Here is a 26,654-nt window from a genome sequence, read left to right as displayed (position 1 = left end):
GGCTCTTGTTATGGTCTTTATTTTGAAGTCTGTTTTGTCAGAAATAAGAATTGCTACTCCAGCTTTCTTTTCCTTTCCATTTGCATGGAGTATTTTACTCCATCCTTTCACTTTTAGCCTGTGTGAATCTTTTGCTCTCAGGTGGGTTTCTTGTAGACAGCATATATTTGGGTCCTGTTTTCTTATCCATTCAGCTACCCTGTCTTTTGATTGAACCATTTATTCCATTTACATTTAAGGTTACTATTGACATCAACTTATTTAATGCCATTTTCCCCTTTATGCTGATGTACCTTTCTCTCACTATTCCTTCTTTTTCTTAGTGCAGTCCTTTTCGCATTTCTTGCAATACTGGTTTGGTGGTACTGAACTCCTTTAGCCTTTTTTTGTCTGGGAAACTCTTTATTTCACCTTCAATTTTAAATGACAGCCTTGCTGGATAAAGCAATCTTGGTTGCATGTTCTTGCTTTTCATTACTTGGAGAACTTCATGCCACTCCCTTCTGGCCTGAAGAGTTTCTGTTGAGAAATCAGCTGTCAGCCTTATGGGGGTTCCCTTGTAGGTCACTGCTTGTCTCTGTATTGCAGCCCTTAATATTTTCTCTTTGTCCTTGACATTTGCCATTTTAATTATGATGTGTCTTGGAGTGGGTCTCTTTGTTTCCCTCTTGTTTGGAACCCTCTGTGCTTCCTGAACTTGTGTGGCTTTCTCCTTCATCAGCCTAGGGAAGTTTTCTATCATTATTTCCTCCACCAAGTTCTCTATCCTTTGCTCTCTTTCCTCCCCCTCTGTTTCTCCTATAATGTGAATGTTGTTTCGCTTTATGTTGCCCCAAAGCTCCCTTAGACTGTCCTCATGCTTTTTAAGTGTTTTTTCTTTTTGCTGCTCTGATTGTGTGATTTTTTTCTACCTTTGTCTTCTAAGTCACTTATTCTATCTTCTGTTTCATTGAGCCTGCTTTTAATTCCTTCCAGTGCATTCTTGATATCAGATACAGCATTCTTTATCTCTGTCTGAGTTTTGTTTATGGTATGTATCTCTTTTTTTCATGTTTTCACTAAGGTCCTCGATCTTGTCATCTAGTGTCTTCTTAAGTTCCTTGAACATCTTCATAATCAATACTCTGAACTCCGTTTCTGATAACTTGCTTAACTCCATCTCATCCAAGTCTTTTTCTGACGATTTTTCCTTTCCTTTAATTTGGGGGTTGTTTCTTTGTCTCCCCATTTTGGTAGGTTTTAGTATTTGTATCTATATATTAGATATATTTGCTGTCTCCCAGTCTTGTGGGATGGGTTTTTTGTCTTGTGGGTCCAGTGGAGCCCAGAGGTGTGTTTTCCTTGTAGTTCTGAGCTCTTTGCTCCAGGCGTGTCCCTCTTGTGGGTGTCCCTTTTGCGGTTTCTTTATGTTCTCCTGCTGTGGTTGGGTCTAGATTGTCATTGATCAGTCCTTGGGAGGACCCTCCTCTCAGGTTGGCTGTGTCTCAGCCCCAACCTCGTCGTGTAAGCTGTTGTACGTGTGTTGGCAAGGCAGGACAATACACAACTAAACTTCCAGGAAACAAGAGCTATCTTACAAAATATCTTGACATTCAAAATGAAAACAACCCACGTGAAAATAGAACTGGGGGAGTGAAGGGAGAACACACACACACACACAAAATGCTTAAAAAAAAGAGAGAGAGAAAGAAAAGTAACACTTAGAGAGATGTATATTGTTGTTAATACTGGTGAAAATTTAGAAAATAATAATAAACTAAAATGTAAAAAATAGAGAAGCTACTGGGAGATAACAGAAGCAAAGAAAAGATTCTGAAAGAAGGGCCAGCAAAAAATTAAGGGAGAGGATAGGAATAGGATAATAGTTGAAAATGAGAAAACAAAAATGCAATAAAGAGAATAAGAGAAACTAACAATTGAACAAAAAGACAGGAAGACAGAAGGGAGGATAACAAAAGAATGAAAGAAAAGTAGAAAAAGAAAAAAGAAAAAGAAAAAAAGTTATGCCAATGGATCGAGAGGAGAGAGAGAGATAGAGCCCAGGCAGGGAGAAAGTCCAGTAAGAGATTTGGTGGAAACTATAGAGGAAAGCAGTAAACTCGGTTATAATGATAAAGTCCTAGTCGTTAAGCAGGGATATCAAGAAAGTCTTGATAGTAGAAGCAAGGATAAAACAAAACAAAGGAAATAACCAAAACAAAACTGAAAACAAGCTAAGCAAGACAAAATTCTCTTATAAAAAAATAGAAAAAAATTTAGTTAAAAAATGTTTTTTAAAAAAATTATTATAAAATTTAAAAAAGAAGAAAAAAACAAAATTTCTCCCCTTTCTCTTATTCCTAAGGAAAAAAGAGAAAAAAACAAACAAACACACAAACAAAAAACAAACAAAAAAAACAAAAACCAAACCAAACCAAAACAAAACAAAAAAAAGAAGAAAAAAAGACAGTCAATCAGGTGAGTTTCTTCCAGGCAGCTTATGTTGTCTGAGGCTCACTGTTCTGTGTGCTGGTTTCAGTTCTCCTGGGAGGTGTTTGTGTATCAGCCAATGTGCGGAGCCGTCTAGGTTTGGCTCTGGTATCCTTGGGTAGATGGTTGATGTGAGGCTCTCCGTGGACCACCTCCTCTTGTCAACTATTTTGCAACCTTGTAGTTGCCTGGTCTTGCTCCAGAGTCTTCAAGAGAGTCTTTAGGGTACAGGGTGGCTAGTGTAGCTCAGGGTATCACTCCCCTTACTTAGAGGTTTCGCTGTCAGGCAATCACTCTGTGGGACTTAGTCTCTGCTCCACCACCAGCTCCTCAGTCCCTCCCCTGTCCTCTGATTCTAGTTCCCCAGGCTCTGTCCTGCTGCAGCTTCAGATTGATTTCAGCCCGTTGCCTTTTCTGTATGGGCCGTTTCAGCAGCCTGGGCTCAGTGGGTTCGATTAAAAACACATTCTGGTGAGCCCTTTGCCTGCCCTGCCCCCAGCAGGGGTTTTCAGCGTTTCCTCCAGCTCCCAAACAATAGTCCCTGAGAGCTTATTCTTGTAATGTCCTCCTGGGAGCTGCTCTCCCTTCCCCCTCAGGACTGTGCCCTTCGGGGTGTCTGGGGCCTCAGTGAGCGGGACCCGCCCCTTTCCTGTTGGGGGCGGTGCTCTCGGCTGCAGGAGAGGCCGGTGGGCTCCGCCCCTCCCTGCTCAGCTCTGGTTGGCTGGTCACACCAGGCCTGCCCCTCAGACCGTCTCCAGTGCAGACCCCAATCCCAGCCTCTGCTGGTCTGTCCATGCAGTGCACGCTGGGAAGGTGGGAGCCAGTTCCTCGATCAAACCCACAAATGCACAAAGCAACGCAGAGGCAGAGACAGAGAGTCTGCCCCGCAAGGTCCTGCCGCCCATGCACAAAGGCTCCCAGCGGGAGGGGACCCAAAGTCACCTCCAAGCAGCTCCCTGTACCGCCGGTCTCAGCAAAACTGGGGTGGCTTCACGTGCCACCCCGGCGCCCCTCAGGGCTGGTCACAGATCCCAGCCTCTCCGCACGGGGGAGCTCAGGGAGGGAGGGCTCCTCCCCTCCCCCACACCCTGCAGATTCAGTGCTTCCTGGGGCTCAACACAATGCCCCACAGGGAGGCAGAGGGTCCCTGTGTGCTGCTGCTCAGCACAGTCCTCTGGTCCCTGACCACTTGGGTGCCATAGACTTTGAGTCAGCCTTCCCTATGGTCGGCACCCTGAGCACTAGATGCCGGTGGCAGCCGCCACCAGAAGCTCCACTTTGCTAGGAAGGCGCCAACCGCTCTGGAACTCACCACTTCCCTGGATCCCCCTGCCCCGTGCACGGGGTGCTCCTTCCCCTCTCGTCGCTCTGGGTGTGAGGTCCCTGCCCTTGGCTGCCGGTCCACACTCCCGAGGGGAGGGAGCCCCGCAGCTTCAAAGCCTCTGTGCTTGGAGCCCAGCACAGGCTTCAGGGGGACTCTCCCCTCCGATGCCTGCCCACTCTTACCGGACTCCACAATGTTTCTGCAGTGCTCTCCACTTGTGCTCCATTTACTCAGGTATGTTTCTCTGGTTTTTCCAAGCTGGCAACATAGGATTTTAAGAGTAAATCGAGTCTGTGGCTGGGAGCTGGGGAGCTCTGCTGCTTCTCACAGGGCCTCCATCTTCCCCTCCTCATTAATTTATTTTGAGTTTATTCTTGTGTATGGTGTAAGAAGGTGGTTCTATTTTCATTTCCTGGCATGTATCTGTCAAATTTTCCCAACAACATTTATTGAATGAACTATCTTTACCCCATTGTACGTTCTTGCCTCCTGTGTCAAATATTAATTGACTATAAAGGCATCGGTTTATTTCTGGGCTCTTTATTCTGTTCCATTGATCTTTATGTCTGTTTTTATGCCGGTTTCATGCTTTTTTGATTACTATGGCCTTGTTGTATAGTTTGATATCAGGTAGTGTGATTTCTCTAACTTTGTTCTTTCTCAAGATTGCTGTGGCTATTTGGGGTCTTTTGTGGTTCCATATAAATTTTTGGAATATTTGTTCTAGTTCTGTGAAATACACCATTGGTATCTTGTTCAGAGTTGCATTGAATCTATAACATGCTTTGGGTAGTATGGACATTTTAATGATGTTAACTCTTGCTATCTATGAACATGGTATATGCTTCCACTTATTTGTATTTTCTTTGATTTTTTTCTTTAGTGTCATAATTTTCCAAGTGCAGGTCTTTTATAGCCTTGGTTAAATTTATTCCCAGGTATTTTGTTTTTTTGATGCAATTGTTTCTTCATGTTAAATGTTTGTATGTGCTTGACAAACATGAAATTCAAAATTTCCATTTCATTCATATTCACTGAGGACCTACAATGCTCCAGGTACAATGTGAGGTTCTGAATGCACAGAAATGAATAAACACCAGATGAATAAGCCCTATTTAAGGAGCTTAGAATCTAGTTGGGGAGACTGACTCAAACAGAAATGTTTAATATAATGTGGTAAGTACTGTGCTTTAGATATGCACAGGGTGCTATGGAAGCCCAGAAGATGGGATTCTCTGAGGGTTCAGGGAAGTCTTCTAGGAGATGAGGCCTGAACTGAGTCTCAAAGAGTCATTACTGTCAGCCAGGTGCAGAAGGAGGAAACAGCATTTTAGACATAGAAAGTTTTGTGGGAGAGTGTGGAGGCGTGAGGCAGCAAATGGTGTACAGTCAAGTCTATTGTTATTAGAGCATAGATGGCAAGGCATAGTCTTTGGGGACATGAGACAGAAAATGAGACCTCAAACCAGTCATGGCAATCCTCTTAGCCTGCAAAGAGGCTTGAATTTTATCCTGTTTACAGTGGGGAGCGATTAAGCAGGAGATGGACCGTGGTGCAAAATTGACCTTAGTTCATTCTCATGGCAATGAAAACAGTAAAGTGGAGCTGGGGCAAGACTAGTAGGAGAATCAGTTAGAAATGTAGTTGTAATGGTTCATGGACGAGATGATGGAGCTTGACGAGGATGGGTAGAGATAGAAGACTACTGAAGAGACTAAATTGGCTTTGGCGATCTGTGGGGTGTTGCTGAGATCTGGACCTCACATGTGAGGTTGTGTACTGCACTCTCTCCAGCACGTCTCAGGGTGTCTGCCTGGTGTCGTGTCAGCAAGCTCCACCCCCAGACTAACAAGATGACAACCAGGGACTGAGGAGACTCCCCATGGAAAATGATGGTAGTTGGTGAATTCGCTGTGTGCTTTAGGCTGCAAGTAAGAGAATATCACAACTCAAATGGTGATGACATTATCCCATGTGACAAGAGGTCCTGAGGCAGGGGTCTCACAGGTGGATTCAGAGCTTAGTAGTGCCGCAGGCTCTGAGCACTTTTTCTTCTGCCCTGCCATCCTCAGCACAAGAACTTGTCCTTAGCAAGCTGCCCTCCTGGCCAGGCATTGCATTCGCAGGTGAAGACGTCCCAGGACAGAAAGTGGCTTCCTTCTTTATGTTTCTTTATCAAAATAAGAAAACTTTTTCCAGAAGCCCCCAACAAACATCCCCTTGTCTCTTGCTTAACAGAATTAATATGCCCATGGCTCAACCATTGGAAAGGGGAATAGGACCACCATCATTGGCTTAGACCCATCAAGGCAGACCCTTTGTGCCTGGGGGACGGTGACAGGGCTGTTCTCTCAGGAAGCACATGGCTGAATAAAGGAGAGTAGGAAACCTGACCACACTCTGACTTCCATTAGGAAGGAGAAAAGAAGACATCTAGTGTTGGGTAGACAGGTAATATGATAGCAGAGGCAAGTCAGGATTGAGTAATGAAGCAGGTCCCTTAGAAGGAATAGTCCACAGGCCTCACAATCCTTGAGGTTGGGACATGCAGACCTGGGGGAAGGAGATAGGAGATGGTAAAATGTGTAGTTCTAGGGACCCACAGCACTTCCTTCTGAGATCTAGGGGAGCTGAGAGACAAGCAGCTGGTGAGTAGGGCTGGGGAGAAGATTCAAGCTTGCCCACGTGAGAGTAAAAGGAAACTGGGTGTGTTTTCCAGGGTTTGTATCACAGTGAGCACAGGCAGGAAAATGCATTTCCCTGCTGTGTCAAACAGAATTCCAATAGGAACGAGGTCATTTGTTAGTCCAGAGTTTGTCAAGTCCTTGGGTTCCATCACCCGCAGGGCTTAGCAATGTCCTGTCCTCTAGTTTACAGTGGTCTGAGCAAATACGAAATGTAGAAGAATGTTCCAGGCCGCTGGAGCCCTATGGAAATCCTTTATGTGTTACGCAGTTCACTTCCCAAGTCTCACTTGTGCTTCTTGATGAAGAAACACCTCAGCCTCCCCCCCCCCCCAGGTAAGGATATGAGTCTTAGAAAGAAGCATGTGACTTAGCTAAGGTCACGCAGCTGATACATGGTGGCGCAAGAATCAGATTCAGGATTCCCGGTGCGGTGCTCTTTGTGGCTTCAGCTCGCAACGTGACCACCCAAGAGCTCAGAGCAGGGCCAGGAGTGGGTTTATTCACAAGGGAGGAAAAAGCACTAGATGGGAACAAAGTTCAGAAATGGAGAGAAAGAAGGTAGCTGAGATCCCACCTTGGACGACTGTCCCCTCCATCCACACTGCCTGCCTAGTCGCTGGTGTTCTGAGTGTTGAGTGCGTTCACTAGAGGGGAAGGAGCCCGCATGCGGCCGGCTGCAGGGGCGGGTGCAGAGCTGTCCTGCCTTCGTGGTCCTTACGAAAGACTCTCATGCCGCTGGCTGTTCTTTCTTCCTAAGAACCACCAAGTGTCTCTCCCAGCACCCGCTCCTGGGCTGCCCTCCCCACCGAGTTGCTTCTCTCTTTATCCCTTCACTCCAAACACTTTCAAAGTTAATTTCAAAGAGCTGGGAACACTTGATAGTTTTAATTAATCCTATGCCTGGGGAAATATGATTTTGTGCATCTGAGGCCTCTCGTCTTTTCTGGATAGATAGCTTGTTCTGGTTAATGCCAGCGTTTCCAATTTAGTTGTAATTATGCCGGTGACTCGTTTGTTTGTTTGCTTGTTTAATACCTAAAAGAGAAGCTAATGCTGATGTGTGTGGCCCCAGGAAGAGATTTCTAGTTTTCCTAATAGTGCTTCCTAGTTAAGCAGCCCTTTAGGCCTTTCACAGCGCTCTTGCCTCAGCATCTCCATCAACCCTGTGAGGCAGAGAGGGAAGATGCCATCCCCACACAGAGAGGGAGAAACTGAGGCCCAGACAGGTATGTGTTTTGCAGCCAGTGCCATAGTTAGGGGGAGCGAGATGCAAACCAAGCTGACTGAACTATAGACCAGGATTCTTTGCACCACAACTCATTTTTCTTCTGTGAGAATTCCACTGGGACAATGTGTAGCCCATCACCAGGGGCAATCAACTGAACAGGGGCCTCATAGTCACTGCTAAGCTGAAAGGTCTTTTGTTACTTGGGAAAAATTTATTGCTGCCATACTGAGCTTTTGAAATTCAAACTGATGAGGTGCTAGACCTGTGTCACAATTTCCCATGCCCTTACCTGGTCCTCTCCGGATCAATCAGCTCCATTGCCCAGCAAGAAGGCACAAGGCATTTTGCTAAAATAGAAGATGTTCTTACAGTGCAATAAACCCCAATAGGTAAGTCATAGATAAATAGTTCCATGTTCTTGGCAAGGGTCCCAACTTATGCTACATTTTATAATAGTTCAATTATTGTATGAGCTAGGTTTCATTTGGCTTAAAGTGGTGGAATTTCAATGCAAACTGGCTTTATCATAACAAAAAAGTCCAGTTTTAAAAAAAATATGTCTTGCCCAGCCGGGTGTGGCTCAGTGGTTGAGTGTCGACCTGGGATCCAGGCGATCTGGGTTCAATTCCCAGTCAGAACACGTGCCCGGGTTGCGGGCTCGATCCCCAGTTGGGGGCATGCAGAAGGCAGCCGATCAATGACTCATATTGATGTTTCTATCTTTCTCTCTCTCCCTCTCCTTTTCTCTCTCTGAAGTCAATAAAGATATATCTAAAAAAATAAAAAATAAAACCATAAAAAAATATACCTTTATTGATTTCAGAGAGAGGAAGGGAGAGAGAGAAAGATAGAAACATCCATGATGAGAGAGTCATTGATCGGCTGCCTTCTGAATGTCCCCCTAGGGATCAAGCCCTGACAGGGAATCAAATGGCAATCACCTGGATCATAGGTCGAAACTCAACTGCTGAGCCACGCTGGCTGGGCAAAAAAAAATCCAGTTTTAAGTTTAGGATCAGATATGGCTTGATGCAGAACCTCAAAAAATATCGTCATGACTCAATTTCTCTCCATCTCTTGGCTCCCTTTAACACTATATCTATTCTCAGGAAGGCTGTCCCCTTGTGGTTGAAAGATGACTGCATTGGCTTCAGTCAGCTTCAGATTTTTGAGAATAAAGAAAAGTTTGTCCTGGTAGCTCCCACAGAAGCCCCTGAGAATTCCTCTGAGTGGCTTGGTGAAGTTATATGTTCTTTCTGTTCCAATCTGTGATGAGCTGATTGTTCGGTCAGGCCAAGGTCATGTGCTTCACATCTGGTGCTGGCAATGAACTCAGCCTCACCCAATAACCCATGGGCTAAAAAAGGAAAAAGGATCCTGCAGGAGATATCAGAATAAAGTAATTAATAGAGGAGGAATGGACACTGGGAAGAACTCCCTGTGCCCTCAAAATAAAAGTATATCCCACTTTCCTTTTCTCATTTTTACTTTTATTTTTTTTATTATTATTTTTAAAAAATATATCCTTACTGATTTCAGAGAGAGGAAGGGAGAGGGAGAGAAGAGATAGAAACATCAATGATGAGAGAGTCATTGATCAGCTGCCTCCTGCACCCCCCCGATTGAGGATCGAGCCTGCAACCTGGGCATGTGCCCTGACCGGGAATCGAACCCTGATCGCCTGGATCCCAGGTCGACGCTCAACCGCTGAGCCACGCCCAGCCAGGCTCATTTTTATTTTTAAGCTAGAGTGACTAGAATGATTACAGGCATACCTCACTTTATTGCATGTCACTTTATAGCATTTCATAGATGTCATGGGTTTTTTACAAATGGATGGCAAGATCCTCTGTTAGCAAGAAGATCACTACACACTTGATTGCAGTACTCACTTTATTGCGGTGGTCTGGGACGGAACCTACAATATCTCTGAGGTATCCCGGTACACTCATCTCCTTTAAAAGCAGAGGTAGCAAATTTTTTTCTAATTGAGTTCTCAGCCCACAGCTGGGTTTTAGATACCGGATATTAGTGTCCTGCTTGGATTCTTTCTGTAGCATCTTTCCAAACTGAACTTCTACTGTCTGCAGCTCTGGGATTAGTAGCTCTAAATTCTTCAGTTAAAAATAACCTCCCCCTTACCTCTTAAACCCTTGTTAACCTACCATTAGACTTTGACTGCCCAACTATGTATCCCACTCGAAGCATCACTAGCTGCAGCTTGGACCCTCCCAGCTGCCCCACCTTGCTTCTGCGTGTTTTTTTTCTTTCCTGAGTCAATTTTTCCTGTTTTTGTTTATTGCCCCGTGCGTGCATGCTCTCTTGGAAATATAGAGGCATCCTGGGGCAATTAGAAGAGGTCTTTTTCAGCTTTTCTACACGCCTCACTCTGTTAGAATAGAAAATAAACAGACTGTCACCCACTGAGCCAACAGAAAGAAAGAACATACATGCAATTACTATTGGGGCTGTGCCAACTACTTCAAAAAAATAAGTAGGAGTCTCAGTCTTCTCTTTTTATGGAATCAGAAATTCATAAGCATGTTTAAAACTTCCTGAGAGATGATGCCACTTTCCTTGCCTATCCATTTTCTTGGTATGACCGACAGCTGGATTGTAGGGGCGCCAGAATCCTAAGAGACACACTCTAATGAAGACAGCCTTCTGAAGCTCATCCCTGTAGGCTTTTAATAAGCAGGGAGACAAGAGTCCTCTTACTTATTACTAAATAATCAATTCAAACATCTAAAATTTACTCACCCAAAGTTTTTTTTCTCATTATTTTCTCCCTGATTCAGAAGATCCTCTGATATTAGGGAGGATGTTGGTTTGCATGGTGTTGGAGAACATCTTTAATGAGGCATATTTATAGTATTGGGAGAAAATGAAAGTTGGTGGGCAGAGGCCAAGAGGGAGGGTAAGTGAGTGGTGAATCCCTAGGGCCTGTTGAGACAGGCCTCAGGCCGAGTGCAGGGGCCTCCGAGGCCAGGCTCGAGGGCTGGGTGCTTGTAATAGTTTCCTTGGCAAGAAGGACTGTAAATTTCTTCATGTCAGGAACAGCTTCTTCTTTATTTTATCATTCTCCCAAAGGACAGCGTACACATTCAGAGTTCAGTGAGTATCGATTAATGAATAAATAACTTACTAAATGTACGAAGGAACAAATAAACAAATGGATAAATAAAAAGAGCAGCTGTGAGAGCCTGGTCAGGGCAGTAATTCCCTGAGGCCAGCCTGACTTCTGCTTCCTTGTTGCTTGTAGGTGAGGGACCTACGGACACTCTGCGCCCTGATAGTGTCATGACACCTAAAGTATCAAATGTTTGCTGGGGTAACATATGCCTTAGCCAGTCCAATTCCTTATGTGAACCATGAGGAAAACACGACACCTACTAAGAAGAGCTCCTGGTAGCTAACTAGGTTCAAATTAGAACAAACAAAATAACGCAGCCTAGTAGTCGTTTTTGCACAGGGACCTCTCACACATACTGCGCTTCCCAGAGAAGCCTCTGCACCTCTGCCTGGCTGCACTGCTTGCCTGCACTGCCTTTCTGCCGGCGAGCCAGCCCTTATAAAGGAGCTCCTGGAGTCCTACAGGACTGAGCCTTTCTCCGTTCAATCAGAGCTGCGCAGGTCTGACCAGTCAGGGATGGGGACCTCTGTTTATAGAAGCCGGTTTTTCTCCGGCTTGGGGAAGGCCCTTTCCAAGAAGTCTCAAGACTGCATTTTTCAGCTGGAGCTGAAACACAAAAGACATCTGACTGGAGCAGAGCAGAACAGATCTGGACCATGGCAGAGTAGAATCATCTTGGAGTAGAGCTCCCTCCCTGAAAAGGGGCCTGGCCTGAGGCCCCCTGGCCCTGGGGCGGACCCACGGCTGTGCTGTTTTCACAGCTGCGCTGTTAGCACCGGTGAGCTGCTTGCACTAAATAGTTTCCCTCTTCACCACACCCTGAATGGGGATTCCTATTGGCACTTGAATTGGCACCAAGGACATCAGTTGACACTTATTTTTCTTTAAAAGTCATTCTTTTCTCTTAAGTGCCCTTTTGTGTGACTCTTCCAGCCTCCCAAGAGGGCAGAAAACAGACCAGATGCCAGGACCCCTCGGTGTAATGGCTGTGTCCTGATTCAGAGGCAAAGGTGGCATGACTGTTGTCAACTGGGAGCTGTTTTTGCTTTTTGGGAATTCTCTTGTACCCATTTATGAGGTGCCTGGTGAAAGCTGGGGACATGGTTCTGCATAGCCCACCCATGATGGCACATTCAGGAGGGTGCCACTGACTGAGCTAACAAGGAACTTCAGGGAGGACCCTGAATTGTTTTCAGCTGGAGCCACGCTGGAATCTGGCCCAGGGGTTTCATTTCTCAGACCCAGTGCTGTCCTCAACCCCTGAATGATTTCCTTTGACTCCTGCAGGGCCTTCTTCAGGGCTAGGCGCTGGATCTTGGGTGTCTCCTTTCTGGAAAAGCAAGAGGAAAAATGCAAAATTCTCCACCGCCCTCACCCTCTGTGATCTGAGCCTAATGATGGGATGTCACTTATGATAGGGTCTCACCCTGGTTCTTCCTTCCTACTATTCCTGCAGGCAATTTGTTCTGATAAACATATAGCAGCTGGGTAATGGGACATGAAAGCTTCAGGCGGTAGAGCAGGAGGATGCTAATTGATAAATGTTGAATTAAACCAGAGACTCAGGCAAACCATCAGGGAGCATGGGGCAATCAGAAGCTCCAGACCTGACCTTGGTGATAGAATAGCAAAGGAGTGAGGTGTGGGGTGCAGATGGACCACTAGCAATAGCTCTAAAGTTGGACAAACCTAGATCTGAATCCCAGCTTCATTTCTGAATAGCTATGTGACCTTAGACAACTCAGCCAACTTTGCAGAGTGTGTTTCTTCATCCTAATATTAGGATGGTGCACATGCCTTTCAGAGCTGTGTGAGAATTAACAGAAACAACCCTTCATTTATTCATTTATCCATTCAGTAAAAGCATATATCATGGTTAGGTGAATGTCTATCAAAATTCCCGCCAGATATTAGGTTCTCAGAATTGTATATTTGACCTCTTTCTTTAGACTGTGGTGTCCTTCCAGGACCATGAAGGGTGATTGGTCTCTAAAGATTCCTCCAGCTCCAAAATTTAATAATACAAGCATCACCCTCCCAGCGTGGTGAGAGTCTGGCCATGGTAACCCAGGGTTTCTGGCTGAGGACAGTGCCATGTGCCTGCTCCAGATGCAGACCTGCCCCCAGAAGCCAGCCTCCCCTCCTGTGCCTGAGCTCTGCCAGCGGCTTTTGGGAAAACCATACCAGTGCAGAGGTTTGGAGCCAGTTAGCATCAGCTGGCATTTACAAGCGACATTTAAAGGTCACCTCAATCCTCCTGCCAGGGAATCGGGGCGGGAAGGTGAAGCAGCGAATGTGGACTTGGGTTGAATCTAATGAGCTTGGGCAAGAAACAAGGGGGCTAGAAGCAGAGAAGCAGTATGGTGGGGGCAGGGAGGCTTTTCTTAGCATAACTAGCTGGAGAAGTTCACGGGTAGGCGATGCCTGGGAGGAGTAGCAGGGATCTGCTCAGCTTTATGAAGAGAGAGGTCCTCATTGGCATCATCCCCACCAGTGTGGGCATATTTAGGTCCTTGGGTTTGTGTCCTGCACAAAATGTGGTCAGAGAGGAAAAGGTTGGTAGAAAATGCATGGAGAATATACTCTAAGTCATGCCTTAGAAATTCTGTATCCTGCCCAAGGGACAAGTCTACCATATGGTTAGAGAGGTTCATTAAGCATATTTTCTGAACCAACAATTAGGACACATTATCATATAATCTGACCAGCCAACACTCTATCACGCAATGGAGAGATAATGAACATCCTATTTGCAGTTGAGGCTGCTTTGGAAAATAGGAGGCACTTGGAACCCATGTAAACAGATGACTGGGAATAGAGTGTTGCTGTTCACAGTCAAAGGAGACAGCGCTGCTGATGGGAGCTGAAAGGCAATGCACTGAGAGCTCTTCGGTGGTTAGGATGAGTGCTGCAGCTCTATTGTTAGCCCTGCCAGCTGCTAACTGCCCATTGGCTTCTCCTTTCTTCCTTGTGTACAGTCCTGAAATGTGACCCAGCAGTGTGAACCCTTAACTACCCTGCTTTCCATCTCTGCCCTGAAGATGACCCCAGGAGCTGCTTCTGTCCCACCATGTCTCATGATTTCCTGCCCAACTTGGGCTGGGCACACGCGACCTTGGGAAGGCAGGCTGCACAGAGCCCATGCTACCTGCTGCCGCCGCCCGAGGTGCGGGGCACAGCGGTGATAGGAGTGATCCCACTCTCTCCCAGGAGAAGCGTTTATCACATGGGTCCCTGCTCTCTGGGTGGTCATGAAAATTGGCTTGCTTCCTACCTTTCGCATAAAGCCTACCCATTGTTAACCCCTGGTATGCCACTGTAAACCTGGACAGATTTTGATAGTAAATCAAAAACTACTAAGGCTTCCCAGCCTTCCTTCCCTCATCTGTCTCCTGGTGCCTGGCAGGCAGAGTGTCCAGGGGACAGTTCAGAAATGCTCAGATATGGGTAGATAGCACGTTGGGTAGAAAGCCCTATTGCCCTCAAGCTCTCCTCTTGCCCTCTCTTGCCCTCTCTATGCTGGGCAAGGCTGCATAACTTCCATCTCTGAGGCCATTTCTCTGTCTGAAGGGATCCCCTGATACAATGCACACACCCTGGGGAGGGTCTCAAGTGCATTGTGCTAAAAGCACATTAAGCTGTTGTCAGTTTAGTGGGGACATTTTAGCGGGGATTAACTTATCAAGCTCCTTTCAGATGTGACACCTAGTTGAGAGGGATTTAGATTTAGGAGAGGAGTTTGATGGCAGGAAACAGAAAGAGAGACAGATAGGAAAGCCCTAAGAGGAGAAAGTGGCTGTCTTGAGAGCCCAGTCGCAGGGGGGCTCACGTGGTGCTGAAGATGATGTGGCTGTGGGCCTGGGTTTTGACCAGTTAGGAGGAAAAGTGAGTGAAATGCACACCTGGCAAAACAGAAGACAGATGAAGCAGCTGCAGGGGTGTGTGTGTGTAGGGCCCAGAGCCAGGCTGGTTCACAGCTGTGGGGAGGGCAGGTCTTCCTCAGTTCCATGGATGCCTCCTTCCTGGTGTCTTAGGGCCCAGGAGCCAGGGTGGCCTTGGACATCTCAGGAACTGCAGCAGCAGCAGTTGACTGTGGTGGGAATCCCCAGAGGCAGCAAACAGCATCCTTCCATCCTCTGTGCACAGTTTTCCCTCTGATCCGCCAGTTGCTTTGTGCACCATTATTTTTATGGGCTGATCTCCAGAGGGGCTTTAGTGAAGCTTCTCTTTTACCTCCTAATGCACCACCCAATCCTCGCCTGTGCCCTCAGGGGAGAGCATTTTCACAAACAGAAGCAAAGAGAATAGAGCCTCCATGGGGGCTTTAGCTACTAAACCTGTGACATCGGCCTTTGTTACACAGATCATCTGAGGCTGGAAACAATTGGGGCTGTTGTTTAAAGAACAGCCCTGTTCTCTGAAAAACCACAGGAGGAGAAGACTAGAGACTGAGGTGGAGGAAAAGGGGGGAAAGGCGGGGAGTGGCGTTTATGGACCACCTGCGTGGGCCAAGCACTGTCCCCTTAAAGCACATTTCACGAGGCGACAAGGGTGTTCTCAGATGCTGAGGTTAGGTGACTGGCCCAGCTGGTCAGCAATGGGCACTGAATGCAAAACCGTGTCTGTCTGACTCCAGAGAGAAGGGAATACACCTGTTCTTTTCTGTTACTCTTGGATCCAGGCCAGAGTCCTGGAGTGACGTCCCTGCTCATCTAAAACTCTGAGGTTTGCCCCACTCAAGGTATCTGTCTTTGGTATGAGCCAGGGTCCTAGGACACCTTCATATTAAAAAGAAGTTTCCGTTGGGCTGACACCTCACTAGGGGAAATGAAGGAGGGAGCAAGATAAGCTCTGCCAGAGACAAGCCAACTGAGTCATAAGAACAAGGATCACCTTCCCTCCACTGGGCTGATGATTAACACTCAGGATCCTCACCCATTAGTGTGGCAGGCACTGCCTAGTGACAGGTTAATTACACAGTTCTGGGTAATTAGAAAGTAAATATATGTTAAGAGGACGCCACTGTCAGGGTAAAAACCGCCTATTAGAAAGCCCTCTTGCATGGTAAACTCCACCTTTATCTTTTCCAACCTGAAGAGATCTTTTCGTTGTTGCTTTGAGAAAAATCTCCTTGGCTCGTCCCTGCAGCTAAGACGTACTTAGTTCAGGCTCTCACCCACCTCCTGTGCCCTCTCCTCCGTAATGCTCCATGCTGCTCCAATCTGGAGCTCAGCTTCTATTCTGAGTAAATGTCTCTCGCGTCAAAGCTGTTGCACATGAGGTTTACATCTCCAGCGTGGCCTGAGAAGGTTTAGGAGAACTTCCTGGTTTTCTGGGCTGCATGGGGCAGAAAATCCCACTTGTTCTATTGCTACATGGCTGTGTGGGGACGGGGGACCCTCCTGACTGCTTTACTGGAAAGTGTGATGCTGCTGGACTTGAATCATCCCCTCAAGGGCCAAGAGCCACGTAGTCCTTCATCCCTCAATCCGTTCAGAGTTGGCCTCTGCAGGGCTTGTCTTGTGCTTTCTCTCCCTCTGGGACCCAGAGCACTGACTTCTTCGGGAAGGATTCATGCTGTGACCACAGGCGGTGGCTCTGCCCTCCTGCACCATCTCAGCCCCATCAATTCTGCCTGGGTATTTTGAGCAACCACCACAAAAATGTAAATTTGATTTATTTTCTGTGATGTGTAATGAATGACCACCCAGGAGGACACTATGGATTATTTTTGCACAGGCCGCCCTTAGCAGGGCTGTGCTCCAGGCAGTGAAATTTTCTGTGTGGTTGTAAGTGATTTGGTTCGAGTTGTTTTAGAACCGAGGTCTAGACTTTGTCTAAAACACCATTCCTAATTTGCTACAGGATGGGAAATACTTAGTAAGTGCTGCTAAGCTTTCAAACCTCCTCCACAAACCATGAACTGGAGACATGCACACGTACCTCAAACCCTGAGTTTGCAGCCATTGCTGCATCTGCAACCTCCTCTATATCCTAACAAGCTAGGAGAGGTGGGTGAGAAGCCAGTGGGGTGCTGGTCTTTATCCCCTCTCTTCCTTGGATTCATTCATGTGTTCAACGGATGCTTATTGCGTATCAGCCCTATGCCAACTGCTGAGCTAGGCGCTCGGTCTCCGACTCTAAGGTGACCAATCCCCATGCCCAAGGAGCTGATGGAGGGGATGGAAAGAAGGCAGAGGGGCAGGAGGCATGGCAGGTGTGCAAGAGTCACGCATGTTGAAGGAGTGGAGACGAAAGAGCACCCCATATCGGCTTGTCTTTGAGAGAGGGAGGGGCTGGGAGCTGGGACGGCTTAAATGAGATGATGTTTGCATGAGCCAATCGCTCTCCTGCATAAGGTCACCAGGGCCAGCAGAACCAGGCCTGGAACCCAAGCCTTCTGACCACAGGGCACCCAGCACAGTGTTGGGCCCCAGCAGGTGCCGCATAGCTGTCAGCCAGCCTGAGTCTGAACTCCATATCATAACCGCCAGCGTGACTAGCGAGTGGCCAGAGCTTCCCTGGGGGGCAGGGGCCTTTGGCGGTGAGAGGGTGAGGAGCACATTGGGGTCTGCGTGGTCAGGAAGTGTGCAGTGAACCTGGGGCAGTCTACAGGGCCCGTGCTGGGGAAACTGGACGGTGATGTTTATTTCCAAGGCTATTCCCTGAGGCTTCCTGGTCAACCCCCGTCAGTAAAAGCCTGTGTTCTCTCCCCAGGGATTTGCCTGCTTCTGGAAATACAACTGCACACAGTGGTGTGGTGTGGCGGGGACCAGGGCTGAGACTGGGCTGACACAGCGTGTTAGCTAGTCCCCCATACAGATGGGGTCTCGCCTGGGGACCCTGTTGCCCCCTCCTGCCATGAAGAGGCTCAGCCCCCTGGCTCCGCCGCCTTAGGGCCTGGTTTCTCCTCTCGGCAGACAGCACGGGGTGTAGGAGGCCCATTGTCTGCCCCAGCAGCTCCCTCCCTGTGGGACTCCCCTCTCCAGTCTTACCTGCCTGAGTGCTGTCAGGGGCCTTTCCAAATGGAAACTGATGCTCTCTTCAGCAGCCTGGCTGCCTGGTGACATCTCCTGACATGGCATTAACAGAGAAAACAGCAAAGTGGATCCCCTGGGCCACGGAACATTGATTTCTTGTTTAGGCCCTTAGCTTCGCATCAACCACAGATGTGGCATGTTTGATTAGCTTTCTCCAAGAAGGGGTTCAGGTGAGGGGGGCAGAGAACTCAGGCCGGAAGGAATTAGGGGAGATGAGGAAGAGCAGCGTTAATTCCTTAAATCATAGGTCTGAAGTGGAAGCGGGAGGCGGGTGTAAGGAGGGATAAAGGGCTATGAGGACTTGGTGCGAAGCCACTTCTTTTGTTTCCCACTGGAGAAGAACAAGTATGATGGGCTCCTTCTGAAGTCACATACCTGTCAAAGCTCAGTGAGGCCCAGCCAGGTCCTAGGGCACTTGTCACCCAAAGAGGCTCCATGAATCTTTACCAAGGGAAACCGTTCAAGTGTATCTCTCTGGAGCTGCTCTCCAAACATCGTTAGTCTCACACTCTGGTGAGGGTGTCAGCCAGGATTTTACTGACCCCCAACCCTCAGTCAATTCTTGATAACCAGCCAGGACTGATCTTTCCTTTAATAAAACGTTCCCTTTGAGAAAAGAAAATGCGATGACTAGGAAATACCCACTGAAGCCCTCTACCCAATTAAAACTTTTTCTGTCGTTGGGCAGAGCCCCGCTTGCTCTCCATGGAAGAAACCTCCACTACCTTGAAATGCGTTCTGTGCTCTGGCACTATAAATAAAGCATTTTCACAGAAGAATAGCATTTATATTATCACCAGGAATAGCAAAGGAAATCCAGCGAATGCAAGATGCTGGTAGTAATGAGCAAGGCTATTTTCATTCTTATTCTAGGAACCTTTAATGTAGCAATGCACCAGCCCCAGCCCCCGAGCTGGACTTGATTTAAATATACATATCTCTATGTGTGTATATATCTCACTCCCCTGAATATATAGAGATAGATAGATATATATTATCTCTTTAAAATATTAAAACAAATTACATCTTAGCTCAGAATACAGACATTAATTCTGTTTCCAGGAGATTTGTCAAATCAGTGGCCTGTGTTTGCATAACAAGCTCTTTGGTTGCGCAGCGTGGAATATAAATCACCAGGCTGTCAGCTCTGGGTGAAAATCCCAGATCTGCAGCAGTGTCGCTTCCATTGATGAAGAGGAGCTTTATGTTCTGTGTCCAGGTAATGTCTGTAGGTAGCTGGGTCTTCCTGGAAATGGCTGCAAGAGCAGGGAAAAGGAAAATCTTAGAAAGACGGAATGGGAAGACTTAGGCTGTGGTTGGGAAGCTGTCCTCACTCCATTTCATAGAGAATCAGATTTCTTTCCTTCACTCCTTTCATTGCATTTTACACACACACACCTTCTGATTTGAGTTTTTAATGATTTGGTGGAAATGTGGGTTATTTGCTGCCAGATTTGGGACAAACAAGTTAAGGCATCTGATCATCCTGAGGTTTAAGGCATAGAAGGCTCAAAGCAGGCTCACAAGTTGTCTCTCAGTATTGTAAGTAAGGCTTCTAATTATAGTTAACATGGCTGGACTGCTCAGTATGTGCCAGACACTCACTAGGAGCTTTGAGGGCATTGTGCCATTCACTCTAACAACACCACCTTGGCAGGCAGTGTATGGCTTCCCTTTTGGAGATCAAGAAACTAAGAGCCCTGGTTAGTGTTGCCGAGTGGTTAGAGCAGCAGCCCACATACCAAAAGGTTGCATGTTCAATTCCTGGCCAAGGGCACGTACCTAAGTTGCAGATTTGATCCCCTGCCCTGGTCTGGATGCATGTGGGAGGCAACCAATTGATGTTTCTCTCTCTCTCTCTCTCTCTCTCTCTCTCTCCCTCCCTCCCTCCCTCCCCCTTACCCTTCCTGCCTTTCACTCTCTCTAAAAAATCAATGGCAGGTGAGGGTTAACAAAAACTTTTTTTTAAAAAAAAGAAGCTAAGAGATATAAGGGTTGTTGAGGGACAAGAAGCTGCTGATCTGGGACTTGAACTCAGGTCTATTTGAGTCAGGGGTACAGGCTTTTAGGAGCTCAGGGCACTTAGCTCTTGTGATGCAAGAGGTAGCAGAAGGCTCCTTGCCCAGGAGGTGAACTCAAACAGCAGCTGGTGCCCGGCTGTTCTTGTGGGACTGAAAGAGGAATTGGAAGACAATTCTCAAACAAATTCACCTATTTAGTGTGGAGATTTGTAAAAAAAATTAGAATGGTTTAGTCACTTCTTGTGTCCCCTCACTCCACTGCTTTGATTCACCAAACTCTATACTGTGATCTCTTCAGTGTTCTTGAAACTTGGTGCAGAAGGGACCTTTGATTAACTGGTCTACTTGCTCATTTTATACATGAGAACACTGAAGTCCAGACAGGGAAAGGAGGGACATGCCCAGGGTGAGGTGACTCATTTGGGGTAGAGACGGTTTTCTGGTTCCTTGTCTAAAGTCCAGAAAGAGCCCATCCAGGCTGGCTTTGAAATGGAGGAGAGTGGGGCTGGGCAAGCTTTTGAAGCCATGCTGAGGGATGCTGTGGGGCCTGGGCTGGATATGGCACTGCAGCCCAGACCTGACTGGGTGACCCAGCTTCGTAAATGATGCAGTGAATCAACACAATGGGCATTTGGTTTGCTCGCCCTGGTTTCTGGAATGGCAGCTCCATATGTGATTGTAAGATGCTTTGTTGCAATCATAGTATTTTTTCATGATCATTTATAGGTGAAAAATCCATCTAGAGCTGTTTTCACAAAGCTATAAAATTTGTCTCTGCTCTGTTTCTTCTTGAAATGTTGAGTTCAGCAAGATTGAAGGCCAATGGCTAGAATCAAATTCAACTCAGATTTCAGCCATTCTTTTTCCAGTCTTGGTGTTTCTCCCTCCAAATTACATTTATATTGGAAACATTTCTGTCCATAATTTTCATGACAACACATAAAAGTTGTTTCTTGGTTGAGCAGACACAAGAAAACTTCCTGGGTTTCTCTTCAATGCTCACTGCACCCTTTGTTCCATTGAGCCCAATTGTCCCTAAATAATAGCAAGAGTAAAGCAATCAAAATATGTTCCTTTTATTTTCCCATTTAACAGCAGGACTAGATTGAGCTGACACCATATGTGTCCAAATGGGTTTGGGGAATTTTCAAACAGATGTGTTTTAGGGGTTTTATGTTACTAACAAAGAGCATAGACTTTGGAATTTTTAACTGTGGTATGGCAGAGACTCCTAGTTGCCTCCTGAGCACATCATACTTTCCTTTGTATAGTAAGAGCGCCCAATTTTTAATTGGACACCTTACTTCTTAGATAAAAGACTACATTTCCCAGAACCTCTTGTGACTAAGTTAAGGCTTAGTGGCAAACTTCTAGCCAATGAGATGTAAGGGGAAGTCTAGTATGGGACTTTCAAGAAGCCTCTTAGAAAGGAGGGAGAGTGTCTTTTTTCTCTTTCTCTATTCTGTTTTTTGGATCATAGAGGTGATAGCCATAGCTCTAGCAAACTTTTAGGAACAGGAGGATGAGGGCATCTTAGAGATAGTGGAGCAGAGAGCCAGAAGGAGCCTGGCCCTCCATGACTATGGATCTGCCGCGACACCCTTTGACTGCTACCTCTAGATTTATTCTAATTAAAAGAGAAATTAACCTTTAGGATGAGACACCACCATTTTTCAAGTCTTTGTTAGTCTAAATCAGGCCTAATTCTGGGATCAGTTATTGTCTTTATCAAAATACTGATCTCTGAGCTTCATTTCCCTTAATTATAAGACTTATAGGTTTCCAGTTTTATTGTTTTTTGAGTTGTTATGGGAATTGAACATTTGTTAGTTGCCTAGTAGATGTGCAGCACGTAGCATGGTTCTTGCCATTTTCCCCCTTAATATTTTCAGGGTTCTACATGTTCAAGTAGCTGGGTATAAAAACCATGTAACAAGCATATTTAGAGCAATCAAGGGACAGACTATATGGGTAGGTGGCCAAATTACAAATGCAGAGTTATATTGCTCAATTCAGTTTGACAAAAGTAAAATAATCAGGGTTTTAGTTTCTATCTCACTTCAAGGTTTTTAGCTACGAATAGTATAGACTATATGTCTTTTTCAAAGTTGCCTTATTTACACCTGAAAAAAACCCTTAGCTTTGCTCCAATCAACCCTCTAATAATATAATTCTTAGGACACACAGTCTTCACTTGCTGACATTTCTCTGAATTTACATCTTCTCTGTTGGTTGGTCTATTTTTGCTTACTTGGGTAATTCCCTACTTCCAAGTCCTTCCTAACATGTTCTAAGTGACTTTCTGGTGAGAGCACCTTTTAGCTAAGCTTATTGTTATTCCAACTAGAATCCTACTCATTTTTAATTTCTTTCCTAACACCCTTGCCCTGCTCTACTCAATCTCTTTAGCATATTATGCTTTTAATTTAGGCATATTAGCATTATATATTACGTTTTATAATTTCATTTAATCTTTACAATAGCCTCATTTGTAAAATGAGGTAGAGATTATTATGCTCATGTTAGACATGTGGAGACTCCGCCTCAGAGGACTTAAAGGTTTTTATAAGATCACATACATAGTTTCTGGTGGGGCTGGGACCAGAAATTCATCTCCAGATTCCTATTCCCACTTTTTTTCACTATGTACCACAATTCCCTCCCAAAATTTGAAAGCCACTCATGTTGGCTGCCCATCAATCACACCTCACATTTCTATTGTGATGGCTGCTGCCTCCTCTAGACAGAGATTCATTCTGATTCACATATATTTTTGAGCATGAAGGATTTGTCACATTTCATATTTGAATAACATTTTTATACTTTTCCAAGTGCTTTCTTGTACAATATCTTATTTGATATTCACTGTAAGTCTGTAAGGTAGGTAAGGCAGACACTTCTTTTTCCCTCACTCTCTGTATTAAGAAATGAGTGCCTGAATAATCTAAGTGATGGATTCAAGATCACAGAAAAAATTAGTGACAGAATTGGGACTGTGTCCTCTGATTGAGGAGCTGCGTTTTCAAGGGATGGACACTGAGGCCCAGTTCTGTGATGAGCACCGGGTCAGAATCTACACAAGTAATTAAGTGGCTTTCATACTTCTTTCGAAGTCTTACGAGAGAAGATACATCCTCCATCTCCTTTTTTCTCCCCACTCCCCATTTCCAGGTCAGTCAATCAGTTACCTATTGAAACACCAGTACTCCTCTAAGTAATACAGGGACCTGAGTCAGTAGGGAAGGCCAGATGATTGTCGGTACAAAGCTGGCCTTCTCCAATGCTGAACAGAGGCTTTGGATAATTAATATTATAGATTTAGAGAGGAATGAGGTGTTAGTATGAGTCCACCAGTCCTCAGGGACAGCTTCATCTGGAGGATTGGGAATCGTCTGGCTCTCCAGTCCCTAGAGTTAATATAGGGTCACAGAATCAGCCCTAGAGTGTAGATCACCACACATAGATTTCAATCTCAGCCCACCACTAACTTGCTTGGTGGTCTTGGGTAAGCCAGTTGACCTGCTCAGATTGCTACTTCTAAATCTTTACCAGGAGAAGGTTGGCTGGCTTTGAAGTGCTTGCATTAGTTTGCTAAGGCTGTCATAACAGAGTACCACAGCCTGTGTGGCTTAAACAAGAGGCATTTATTTACATACAGTTCTGGAGGCTGGATGTCCAAGATCAAGGCTTGGCAGGTTGGTTTCTCCTGAGCTCTCTTCTTGCCTTCTGGATGACCATTTCTGGGTCATGACCATTTCTGTTGTCATGAAAATTATGGACAGAAATGTTTCCAATCATGCGTTTTCACATGATTTTCCCTCTGTGTATGTTTGTGTCCTAATCTCCTCTTCTTAGAAGAACATGTTATATTGGTTTAGGGCCCACTTCTATGACTTCATTTTAACTTAATATATAACATATTAACTTACAATATAAGTTAATATTTGCCTCTCCAAAATAGTCACATTCTGAGGGACTGGGGGGTTAGAACTTGAACATACAAAGTTTGGGGGTACACAAACAACCCATACATAATAGTGTCCAAATTTGGTTGATCAGCAGAATTACTCAAGAGGCTTCAAAAAACAAGTTTCTGAACCCAAAACCTTCTCTATAAGAATCAAGGGAAATGGAGCTCAGGGATTTACCGATTTTAATAATTCCCCAGGTGATAAGCTTGACCATGTGTAAGTCTGCCTGCAGCAGAAGCCCTCCAAGGGCCCTTCATCTTGAATGCTCTTTGTACTTAAGAATCAGGCAACCAGAAGGGAAGGCGTTCTTATCTGGCAGCTGTCTTGGAGAAGGGTGAGGGCACAGGTTGGGAAGGAGGATGTCCAGGGGTGCCCCAAAGGGCTCCCAACTGCCTTTTTATGTAAAGAGAAACTGAGGCAGGGGTGGTAGCTTGTCAGGTGGAAAACAAGGCCACCTTCTCTGCCAGTCACCCCCAGGATCACTGCAGCCTAAATTTGATTTCTTTCAACGTGGAGTAGCTAATGTCCCTGAGTATCACTGTGGTATGAAATTCTGAGCTTGAGACTAAAACAAGGGATCCCAGAAAGGGTGAGGAGAGACATCAGGGTGGAATAGCCAGAGATTCTTATTCAGAGAGTTTAAACTTGTTGACCAGAGCAAGGACTTGGAGGATAAAAAGAATCTGGGCGCTTCAGTCAAAGCAATCGAGTTCAGATTTCATGTTCTGGCACTTACCCACTGGGTGATGCAGGGTGGGTCACTTAGTGTTTCAGAGATTTGGTTTCTCCTTAACACATTAGAGAAAACAATGTTGGAAGAGCAGGGTGTTTATGAGAACTCAACGAGATCATGCTCATAAAATGCTTCCTTCAGTGCCTGACAGTGGACCCTGAATAACCCATCACTATTGGCTCTTTTAAAACCAGGTTCCTGCTCTTCGACTAGTTTATATTTCCCTGTTTACTGCACACTTAAACAGAGAAAGAGACAGTCAGGGTGGGAGAGAGGGAAAGGGAGGCTGAAGAAAGAATACAGAGGAAGGCGAGGAGCACCCGAGAGAGAAAAGCACACACTACAGCGCTGCCATCACCCTGTAAGACCCAGACTGTTGGGGAGGGAGGGAAGGCACAGATCTGCTCAGGGCCACACGCTCATTTTCTGGTTGTTACCAAAGATTTCTCCTGCCAACAGTACTCTGTTTTTAAAAAAAATATCTTTATTGGTTTCAGAGAGAGGAAGGGAGATGGAGAGAGAGAAACATGGCTTGGCTGCCTCCTGCACGCCCCCTACTGGGGATTGAGCCCAAAACCCCTGACATGTGCCCTGACTGGGAATCAAGCTGGCGACCTCCTGGTGCGACACTCAACCAACTGAGCCACACCAGCCAGGGAAATAGTACTCTTCATTTCTTGTTAAGCACAATACCAGGAATGGCCCAATAGTCCAATTTCTGCTTATTTTTTTTGATATTACCGTTGACCCCTCAATAGTAACAGCTAATATTTGCATTTTCTAAGTCACTATTTTTAAAACAAATGAATGATTCATTTACAAAGTTAACTTGCAAAATAAAGAGCTGCGTTCAACTGTCATTTTCACTTTATACATCAATCCTATTTTCCAGCTCAGAGGCTGCCAGGATGCCTTGCAAATGTGGGAATCTCAGTGGAATCTAAGGAAATAGGGAGGGAGAGAGAGGAAGGAGGCAGATTATAGAGTTCGGTGGAAAGTGCACAGAATGTGTCTAGAATTTGTTCCCTGATTCTGGTGTTGCCCTTTTCTCTGCAACTGGGTCAGAGGTTCCTTGAGGGCAGGTGCCGTGCTGGGGACATCTGCATGCCCAGTGGCACTTTTCTGCCACAGTACAGAGCAAACGGCCACAGACATACATGCTGGGCTGAGCGGGAAGGAGGCGGCCGCAGAAGGGAGTGAGCGCCGCCTGGGCTTGAGGTCTGTGCCTGGAGTCCAGGTGGGTGGTCCTGGGGAAATGGGCACCAGAGCCCTGTGTCTGGGAGATGTTGCTCTCCTTACTGATCATGTAACTCGGTTGTCACAAGGTATAGACAGAAATGAAGCAACGCTTTCCCTTCCCAGCCGTCCCCTCCCTGCCACGTGAGCACTTCTGAGGAGCCTGAGGGAGCTGCTTACAGTTGAGTTTTATGTCTTTTAATTTTATGAGCTAGAACCCCTGGGTTGATCAACATGAGAGAAAATGATAATTTGCAAAGTTTCTCTTCCTCCCTGTGCTCTCGTCCCGGTTGTTTACCCGAGGAGAAAGTGTCTTTGTCGCAAGGTGCATACGCCACTCAGCAATACTCCTGTTATTAATTTCGCTTTATTTATTTATTAACCTCTCTCCTGTCGGCTTGGTGCCTTGTTGGGACACGGTTCTCTTCCTTGTTTCTCTATGGACTCGATCTCACTGCGGAGCGTTGACTTTAGGCCAGTTTCTTAAGCAGAGGGACTGCACCCACCCGGCTACCAGGGTCTTGCGTTTCTCCTGGCTCTTGCTGGGGTCACCGGCCCTGACTCTAAACACGTCATATGTTTTAGACAGTTGCCTGCGCACTTTCTTTCCCTGCCCCGAGCCTGCAGCCTCTTCGCCACCTTGCTCTGGGTGACAACCGGATGTCTGCGGGACGATGCTCCCTGACACCTGGCAGCGGGCCTCAGATGCCTCCTGGCCACCTCCGTAGACACAGTGCTTCCCTGGCCTTCTGCGCGTCCCACCCCCAGTGGCAGAGAGAGCCAAGGCAATGGCTTCAGCGTCAGGCAGCCC

Source organism: Miniopterus natalensis, chromosome 4 (genome assembly GCF_054644295.1).
Source record: "Miniopterus natalensis isolate mMinNat1 chromosome 4, mMinNat1.hap1, whole genome shotgun sequence".
Lineage (NCBI taxonomy): Eukaryota > Metazoa > Chordata > Mammalia > Chiroptera > Miniopteridae > Miniopterus > Miniopterus natalensis.
This window is presented reverse-complemented; position numbering follows the sequence as displayed.